This window comes from Equus caballus, chromosome 6 (genome assembly GCF_041296265.1).
Source record: "Equus caballus isolate H_3958 breed thoroughbred chromosome 6, TB-T2T, whole genome shotgun sequence".
Taxonomy (NCBI): Eukaryota; Metazoa; Chordata; class Mammalia; order Perissodactyla; family Equidae; genus Equus; species Equus caballus.
In genome coordinates, this window is record NC_091689.1 from 38,586,093 (window position 1) to 38,596,260 (window position 10,168).

Sequence of the window (10,168 nt, forward strand, 5' to 3'; positions counted from 1 at the left end):
GCCGGACACAGTAGATCCACCTGCCAGAAAAGCGAGAACCACCTGCCAGACATGCTGCAGCAGCCTGCTGGACACACTGAAATCACCGGCCAGATATGCCAGGACCAGGTCCCAGATATGCCATAACCAAATTCCGGACAGACTGGAAATACCTGCCAGAAATGCTGGAACCACCACCTGGACATGCCGAAACTACCAACCCATCCCGATGCAATCAGGTCTCGGACACGCTGTAGCCACTTGCCGGACATGCCAGAATCACCCACTGGAAATGTAGGAATCCACTGCCAGACACCCCAGAAGCAAACACCGGACACGTTGGAACCACACGTTGGATATGCCAGGCCCAGGTGCTGGAAACACCAGAACCACCTGCTGGACAAGCCTGAACAACCTGCCAGACTTGTGTGAATCACCTGCTGGTCATGCTGGTATCAAGTCTAGAATGCGCCAGAATCATCTTCCAGACAGGCCAGAAAAACCTGCCGGACATGCCAGAATCACCATCGGAAACATTGATACCACCAACCAGACATGACAGAATCAGCTCCTGGACACGCCAAATCACCCACCAGACATGCAGGAACTAACTGCCAGACACCCCGGAAGCACCCACCAGACACGTCAGAACCACCTTACAGACATACCGACAACTCATGCCAGACACACAGGAACCCCCTGCTGGACTCACTGGAACCACATGAATGACACATCAGTACCATTGGCCAGACATGCTGGAGCCACCTGCCAGACAAAACTGAACCACCTGCCAGACAAGACAGAACCACCTGCCAGATACGCCTGAAATATTTGACAGACACTCTGGAACTACATGCTGGGCACACCGGAACCACCAGTCAGATATGCCAGAACTGGGTGCTGGACACGCCAGAACCACCTTCTGGACAGGCCTGAACCACCTGTCAGAGAAGAATGAAGCACTTGCCCAATACGCCTGAATCACTTGGTGGACAGTCCAGAACCACCTGCCGGGCACGCCAGCACTATCTGCCAGATAAGCCAGAACCAGGTGCTGGACATGACTCAACCACCTGCCAGGCAACCTGAACCGCCTGCTGGAGAGACCTGAGCCATCTGCCGGACCCCCTACAACCACCATCCAAACGTGCTGGAACAATGTGGTGGACAAACTACAACCACCTGCCAGACACACAGGAACCAGTTCATGGGCATGCCAGAAACACCTGTTGAACAGGAAGTAAGAAGCCGACAGACAACCCTGATCCAGTCAACGGACACGCTGGAACCACAGGTCAGACAAAACAGAATCATGCTCCAGACATGACGGAACCATGTGACTGAAATGCCAGAACCACAAGCCGGACACGATGTAACCAAATTCTGGACACTCCAGAACAAATCATCATACATACCAGAACGAAATGCAGGACAACAGGGAATGACATTCCAGACACAGCAGAACCACCTGACTGACAGGCTGGAACCAACTTTTGGACACATCGGAACCATCATCTGGACACTCTGGAACCACCCACCACAGATGTGAGAATCAGGTCCAGAACGCGCCAGAAGCACCTGCAGGACATGCCAGAACCACCTGACTCACGCCGAAATCACCTGCCAGATATGCCAGAACCACTTGATGGACACTCTGGAATCACACGCAGGGCATGCTGGAACCACCTCTCACATATGCCAGAACCATGTGCCGGACACACCGGAACCACCTCCCGGACAGACCTGAACCACCTGCCGAACATGCCAAATCCACGTGCTTGACTCACTGGAACCACCTGCCGGACACGACAAAATCACCTGCCGGATACGCTGGAACCAGGCCCCTTAGACGCCAGAAAAACCTGACAGACACGTGGGAACCACCCGCTGGACACTCTCGAACCACCACACAGACATGCCTGAATGACACTCCAGACACACCTGAAGCACCCACTGGACACGCCAGATCCACCTGGAACCACCTGCTGGACACACTGGAGCCATGACTCTGACACTCCAGAACCAACTCCTGCACATGCCGGAAGCACCCAACGGACATGCTGGGACCATCTTCCTAACGTACCAGAACCACATGCCAGACACAAGGAACCACCTGCCAGACACTTCGGAACCACCTGTTGGATATGACGCAACAAGGTGCCAGATACACTGAAACCTCCTGCCGAAGATGCCAGAACCAGGTGCCGGACACCCCACAAACACCTGCCACACAAGCCGGAACCACCAGCCTAACATGTCGGAACAATCTGCCGCACACACCAAAATCACCTGCCAGATACACTGGAACCACGTCCTGGATATGCCAGAACTAATTTCCATAAAACGTGGGAAACACCTGCCGGACACGCCGGAATCACCCACCGGACATGTGGGAACCAACTGCCAGACACACCGGAACCAACACCCAGACACTCTGAAAGCACCAACCCGACACAATGGCATCGGGTCCCATACACACAGCAGCGACCTGCCGGACATGACGGTACCACCTTAAGAATGTACCAGAACCACCTGCCAGACACACAGGAACTACCTGCCAGATACCATGGAACCAACTGTCAGATACGCTGGAACCAGGCACCCGGTACGCTGAAGCCACCTGCCGAATATGCCAGAACCATGTGCCAGACATGATGGAACCATGTGAGGGATACACCAGTAACAGGTCCAGCACAGGCCAGAACCAAGTGGCGGACACGCATGAACCACCTGCTAAACCAGCCTGAACCACTTTACGGACAATCCAGAACCAGTTGCCCAACATGCCTGAACAACCTGCTGGACACTCTGGAACTACCCGCCGGACATACACCCAGCGTCCACCAGAAACGCCTGAACCACCTCCCAGACACTCTGGAACCAACCGCTGTAAAAGTTGGAACCACTACCTGGACAATCTGCAAACACCTGCCGGAGACACCAAAATCAGGTCCCGGCAGGTGGTCCAGGTGTGTCTGGCACCTGGTTCCGGCGTGTTCGGCAGATGGTTCCGGCATGTCCACCAGATGGTTCTGGCGCATTCTGAAGGTGGTTACGGAACATCAGGCAGTTGGTTCAATCATGTCCAGCAGCTGGTTCAGTCTTGTTTGGGAGGTGCTTCAGTCATGTCCAGCACCTGCTTCTGGTATGTGCAACACCTGTTTCTGGCATATCCAGCAGCTGGTTCAGTCGTGTCCGGCACCTTGTTTCTGTGTGTGCAACACCTGTTTCTGGCGTATCCAGCAGGTGGTTCTGGCATGTCTGGCAGGTGTTTCCCTCAAGCCTGGCTGGTGGTCCAGGCATGTCCATCAGGTGGTTCCGGTGTGTCAGGCACCTGGTTCCAGCACGTCTGGCATGTGGTTCTGGAATGTCCATAAAGTGGTCCTCGCTGGTCCAGCAGGTTGTCCAGGCTGGTATGGCAGCTGCTTCAGGCTTGTCCAGCACCTGGTTCTGGCCTTCCCTGGACTTGTTTCTGGCGTAACCAGCAGATGGTTCCAGCGCGTCCAAGAGGTGGCTTGGCTGTGTCCGGCAGATGGTTTCGGTGTATTCAGCAGGTGATTTGGACGTGGCCACCAGGTGTTTCCACCATGTCTGGCAACTGGTTCTGGCATATTCGGCAGGTGGTTTCAGGGTATCCGGTACCAGATTCTGCCATATGTGAGAGGTGATTCCGGCATGTCTGGCAGTTGGTTCTGGGGTGTCAGGCTGGTGATTCTGCCGTGTTTCACAGGTGGATCAGTGCTGTCCAGCAGGTGGATCAGTCATGTCGGGTGGTGGGTTGCAGCATATCCAGGGGTGGTTGCAGTGTGTCCAGAAGGTGGTTCTGTCGTATCGGGCAGGTGGTTCTGGTGAGTCAAGCAGGTGGTTCTGGCATGTACGGCCGGTGGGTCAGGCGTGTCTGTCAGCTGGTCAAGGTGCATCCAGCAGATGGTCCAGGCATGGCCATCCCGTGGTCCAGGCATTTCTGAAACGTGGTTCTGACGTGTCTGAATGATGGTTTGGGAGTGTCTGGCATGTGATTCAGTCCTCTCCGGGAGGTGCTTTGGGGTTGTCCAGCAGGTGGTCTGGGTGTATCCAGGAAGTGGTTTGGCATGGCCGGCATGTCCTTGGAGTATGTCTGGCCTGGGGTTCTGGCGTGTCCAGCAGGAGGTTCCAGTGTGTCTGGCACCTGCCTCCAGTGTGTTTGGCAGATGCTTCCAGCATGTCCACCAGATGGTTCTGGCGCATCCTAAAAGTGGTTACGATGAATTCATCAGGTGGTTCAGGCTTGTCTGTCACTTGGTTCAGTCGTGTCCAAGACCTGGTCCCAGCATGTGTGACACCTTTTTCTAGCGTATCTGGCAGGTGATTCCGGTATGTCCGGCTGGTGGTACACGCAAGTCTGGCAAGTGTTTCGGGCGTGTCCAGCAGGTGGTTCTGGCCTTAGGGCACCAGATTCCACCATGTCCGGCAACTGCTTCTGGCATATCCAATAGGTGGTTCCGGTGTGTCTGGCAGGTGTTTGTGGTATGTCTGGCAAGTGGTTCTTTTACATTAGTAAAGGGGTTCTAGCGTTTCCAGAGGGTGCTTCCAGGGTGTCCAGCAGTTGGTTCCAGCGTGTGTGGCTGGTGGTTCTGGCGTTTCTGTGTGGTGGTTCCAATGTGTCTGGTGGGTGCTTACGGGGTTTCCAGCAGTTGTTTCCCACATGTCCGTTGGGTGATTCCAGCGTGTCTGGCAGGTGGCTATGGCACGTCCGGGACCTGATTCCGTCATGTCGGGTGGTGGTTTAGGCATGTCTGTGTGGTGGTTCTGTCATGTCCGGCAGTTGATTTCGACATGTACGCCAGGTTTTTCCAGTCTGTGCAGAAGTTTCCTCTGGCGTATTCAGGACCTGGTTCTGGCGTATCCAGCAGGTGATTTCAGTGTGTCCAGCAGGTTGTTTCGGCATGTCTGGCAGGTGGTTCTGGCATGTGAAGCAGGTTGTTGTGGTGTGTTCGGCATCTGCTTCTGGCGTATCCCACAGGTGGTTTTACAGTGTCCGGCACCTGGTTCTGCCATATCCTACAGGGGGTTCCGGCATGTCAGGCAGGTGTTTCCTGGGTGTCAGGCAGGTGGTTCTGGTGTGTCCGGTTGGTGGTTGAGCCGTGTTTGCCAGGTGGATCAGTGCTGTCCGGCAAGTGGATCAGTCATGTCCAGTGGTTGGTTGCAGCATATCCAGGGGTGGTTCCAGCATGTCAAGAAAGTGGTTCCGTTGTGTCCAGCAGATGGTTCTGGCGTTTCCAGAAGGTGGTCCACCGTGTCCAGCAGCTGATTCTGCCAGTTCCTGCAGGTGGTACCAGCATGTCCAGGACCTGATTCTGGCATCTCCAGTGCATGGTTCCAGAGTGTCTGGGTGGTGGTTCCGACGTGCCCAGCAGTTGGTTCCAGCGTGTCAGGCAGGTAGTTCAGGTTTTTCTGGTGGATGGTACCAGTATGTCTGGTGGGTAGTTCCAGTGTGTCCGGCAGGTTGTTTAAGCATGTCTGTCAGGTGGTCCAGTTGCATCTGGCACTTGGTCCTGGCATGGCCATCCCGTGTTCCACACATTTCTGAAACATGGTTCTTATGTGTCCGAAATGTTGTTTGGGCATGTCCGGCATCTGATTCAGTCCTATTCAGGAGGTGCTTTGGGGGTGTCCGGCAGGTGGTCCAGGTGTTTCTGGCAAGTGGTTCGGCATGTCTGGTGTGTCCTTCAATTGTGTCTTGCCTGTGTTTCTGGCATGTCCAGTAGGCAGTTCCAGTGTGTCTAGCACCTGGTTCCAGCATGCTCAGCAGGTGCTTCCGGCATGTTTAGCAGATGGTTCCAGTGCATCCTGAAGTTGGTTACAGTGTGTCGAGCGGGTGGTTCAGGCTGTTCCGTCACTTGGTTCAGTCGTGTGCAGCACCTGCTTTCAGCATGTGTGACACCTGTTTCTGGCATATCCGTCAGATGGCTCCAGCGTGTCTGGCAGGTTGTTCACTCATGTCCGGTACCTGGTTTCGGCGTGTGTGACACCTTTTTCTAGCATATCTAGCAGGTGATTCCAGCATGTCCATCAGGTGGTTCGCACAAGTCGGGCAGGTGGTTCAGTTGTGTCCAGCAGGTGGCTCTGCACTTAGGGCACCAGGTTCCACCATGTCCAGCACCTGTTTCTGGCATATTCGGCAGGTGGTTTCAGTGTACCTGGCACCTGGTTCAGGCATATCCAACAGGTGGTTCTGGCATGTCTGGCATGTGGTGCAGGGGTATCTGGCATATGGTTCTGTTATGTTTGGAAGGTGGTTCTGGCGTGTCCGGTGGGTGCTTCTGGTGTGTCTGGCAGTTAGCTCTGGCATGTCTGGTGGGTGGTTCTGGCGTGTCTGAGTGGTGGTACCAGTGTGTCCGACGGGTGGTTCTGGCATGTCTGTTGGGTTGTTCTGGCATCTAGGGGCCTGGTTCCAGCATATCTGACAGATAATTTTGGCCTATCTGGCTGATGGTTCCAGCGAGTCAAGCAGGTGGTTGCGGTGTGCCCGGCAGGTCGTTCATGCGTGTCCAGCAGGTGGGTTCAGGCCTGTCCAGAAGGTGGTTTCAGCACTTCCAGCACCAGGTTCTGGCATATCTGACATGTGGTTCCTGCATTCCCGGCATGTGGTTCCACATTGTCCATCAAGTGGCTCATGCGTATCTGGCAGGTGGTTCAGCTTGTTTGGCAGGTGGTTCTGGCATGTCCTGCCAGTGGTACTGGCGTGTCACTCAGGTGGTTCCAGTGTGTCAGGCTTGGGGTTCCTGTGTGTCAGGCATGAGTTTCCGGTATTTTTGGAAGGTGGTTGTGATGCGTCAGGTGGGTGCTTCCAGGTTGTCCGGCTTTTGGTTCCTGCATGTCCGGAGGGTGATTCCAGTGTGTCCAGGACCTGATTCTGTATGTTGGGTAGTGGTTTTTGCATGTGTAGGTGGTGGTTCCGGAGTGTCCGGCAGGTGATTTCAGCATGTGCAGCAGGTTTTTCCAGACTCTGTGGAAGTTGCTTCTGGTGTATTCAGGACATGGTTCTGGCGTATCCGGCAGGTGATTTTGGTGTGTCTGGCAGGTTGTTCTGGCCTGTCTGGCAGGTGGTTCTGGCGTGTCTGGCACCTAGTTCTGCCATCTCTGGCAAGTGGTTTCAGGGTGTCTGGCCATGGTTCTGCCGTATCCGACAGGTTGTCCTGGTGTGTCTGGCAGGTGTTTGCGTGGTATCAGGCAGGTGACTATGGTGTGTTCAGGACCTGATTCCCTCATTTCAGGTGGTGGTTTTGGCATGTCTGGGAGGTGGTTCCTGTGTGTCTGGCTGGTGATTTAGGCATGTACCACAGGCTTTTCCGGCCTGTGTGGAAGTGTGTTCTGGTGTGTCAGGCAGCTTGTTCTGGCATGACCGGCATGTGGTTCTGGATGTCCGTAAAGTGGTTCAGGGTGGTCTAGCAGATGGTTCAGGCTAGTCCTGCAGCAGTTGCAGGCTTGCCCGGCACCGGGGTCCAGCCTGTGCTGGACCTGTTTCTGGCGTATCTGGCAGATGGTTTCGGCATGTCCGGCACAGGGTTTCAGCTTAACCGACAGCTGATTTGTACTTTTCAGGCAGGTGTATCTGCCATGTCCGGCACCTGGTTCTGGTGTATTTGGCAGGTGGTTTCAGTGTATTTGCCACCTGGTTCCCGCATATAGAACAGGTGGTTCTGGCATGTCTGGCAGGTGTCTGGCATGTGATTCCGGTATGTTCAGAAGGTGGCTCCGGCGTGTCCAGTGGGTGCTTCTGGAGTGTCCGACAGTTGATTCTGGGATGTCTGTTGGGTTGTTCCGGCATATAATGGCATGCTTCTGGTGTATCCAGGAAGGGATTTCGGTGTGTCTGGCAGGTTGTTCCGGCAAGTCAACAGACGGTTGCGCATGTCCAGCAGGTGGTTCAGGCCTGTCCAGAAGGTGGTTCAGGCCTGTCGTGAAGGTGGTTTTGGGGCGTCCGGCACCTGGTACTGGCATATCTGACATGTGGTTCTTGCATGCCCAGCATGTGGTTCCAGATTATCTGTCAAGTGATTCAGGAATATCTGGCAGGTGGTTCAGTCTTGTCTGGCAGGTAGTTCATCTTTGTCCGGCAGGTGGTTCTGGCATGCCCTGCCAGTAGTACTGGCGTGTCATTCAGGTGGTGCCAGCATGTCAGGCAGGGGGTTCCTGAGTGTCTGGCATGAGTTTCCGGTATGTCTGGAAGGTGGTTCCAACGTGTCAGGTGAGTGCTTCCAGGGTGTCCAGCAGTTGGTGCCCACATGTCTGGCATGTGATTCCGGTGTGCCCTGAATCTGGCTATGTCGTGTCCAGGACCTGATTCCATCATGTCAGATGGTGGTTTTGGCATGTTTGGGTGATGATTCCAGCATGTGTGGCAGGTGAATTCGGCATGTCTGGCAGGTTGTTTTGGCGTGTCTGGCAGGCGGTTCCAGATTGTTCGGCATGTGGTTCTGGTGTGTCCGGCACCTGGTTCTGGCATACCCAACAGGTGGTTTAGGCATGTCTGGCAGTTAGCTCTGGCATGTCTGGAGGGTGGTTCTTGTATGTCTGGCACCTGGTTCTGGCATATCTGGCAGGTGCATTCGCATTGTCTGGCACCTACTCCTGCTGTATCCGACCTGTGGTTCCAGCTTGTCAGGAAGGTGGTTCTGGGGTGTCAGGCAGGTGTTTCTGCTGTGTCCAGCTGCTGGTTCAGCCATGGTTGACAGGTGGATCAGTTCTGTCCAGCAGGTAGATCAGTCATCTCTGGCAGTTTGTTGCAGCATGTCCTAGGGTGGTTCCAGCATGTCCAAAATGTGATTCCATCGTGCCTGGCAGGTGGTTCCAGCGTGTCAGACAGGTTCTTCTGGCGTGTCAGGAAGGTGGTTCCATTGTGTTTGGTGGGTGATTCTGGCAGTTCATGCAGGTTGTCCCACCATGTCCGGCAGGTGCTTCCGGCGTGTTTGGGACCTGATTCTTGCTTCTCTGGGGTTGGTTCCAGAGTTTGCAGGTGGTGGCTTCCATGTTTCCAGCAGTTGGTTCCAGCGTGTCAGGCAGGTGGTTCAGGCGTTTCTGGTGGATGGTTGCGGTATGGCCAGAGGGTAGTTTGGCAAGTCTGGCAAGATGTTCAGGCCTGTTAGTCAGCTGGTCCAGGTGCACCTGGCACATGGCATGGCACATGGCATGGCCGACCTCTCCAGGCATTTCTGAAATACGGTTCTGATGTGCCCAAAAGATGGTTTGGGTGTGCCAGACATCTGATTTGCTCCTCTCTGGGAAGTGCTTTGGGGGTGTCCAGCAGGTGGTCTGGGTGTTTCCAGCAAGTGGTTTGGCATATCCAATGTATCATTTAATTATATCTGGCCTAGGGTTATGTGCCGTAACCACCCACAAGACATGTTGGAATCACCTGCTGGACATATTGGAACCACCTTGTGGAGATGCCAGACCCACCCCTGGATAAGCTGCAACCAACAGCCAGACTCGACTGACGGCTGGAACCAAGCTCCTTATACGCCAGGAAAACTGACCACATGTGCCGGAACCACCTGCAGGACACACTGGAGGCACTACAGAGACACACCAGAACCACGTAAAACACACGTCGCAATCAGGTAGGGGACATGGTACAACCTCCTGCTGAATGGTCCGGAACCACCTGCCAGAAATGCTGGAACCAGGTGTCCAACACGCCAGAACCACCTGCTGGACGTGCCTGAGCCACATGCCCGACTTGCAAGAACCACCTGCTGGGCACACTGGGACTACCTGAAGTATAATCCAGAAACAGGTATTGCACACGCCAAAAACAGGTGCAGGTAATGAATGAAAAACCTGCAAAACATGACAGAACCAGGTGCCAGATATGCTGGAAACACCTGCTGGACGCGTTGAAATCCCCTGCCAGATACACCGCAACCATGTGCCGCACACACCAGAATCACCTACCAGACATGCCAGGACCACCTGTTGGATACGCTGGAACCAGGTGCCTGATTCGCTAAAACTACCTCCTGGACATGCCAGAACCAGGTGTTGGACACGCTGGGACAACCCACAGGACGTGTCAAAATCACCTGCATGATACCCGGGAACCATGTGCCAGACATAATGGAACCACCTGCCAGACACGCCAGCGCCACCTGCCAGATACGCCAGAAACAGGCGCAGCACACGCCAGAACCAGGTGTCCCACATGACT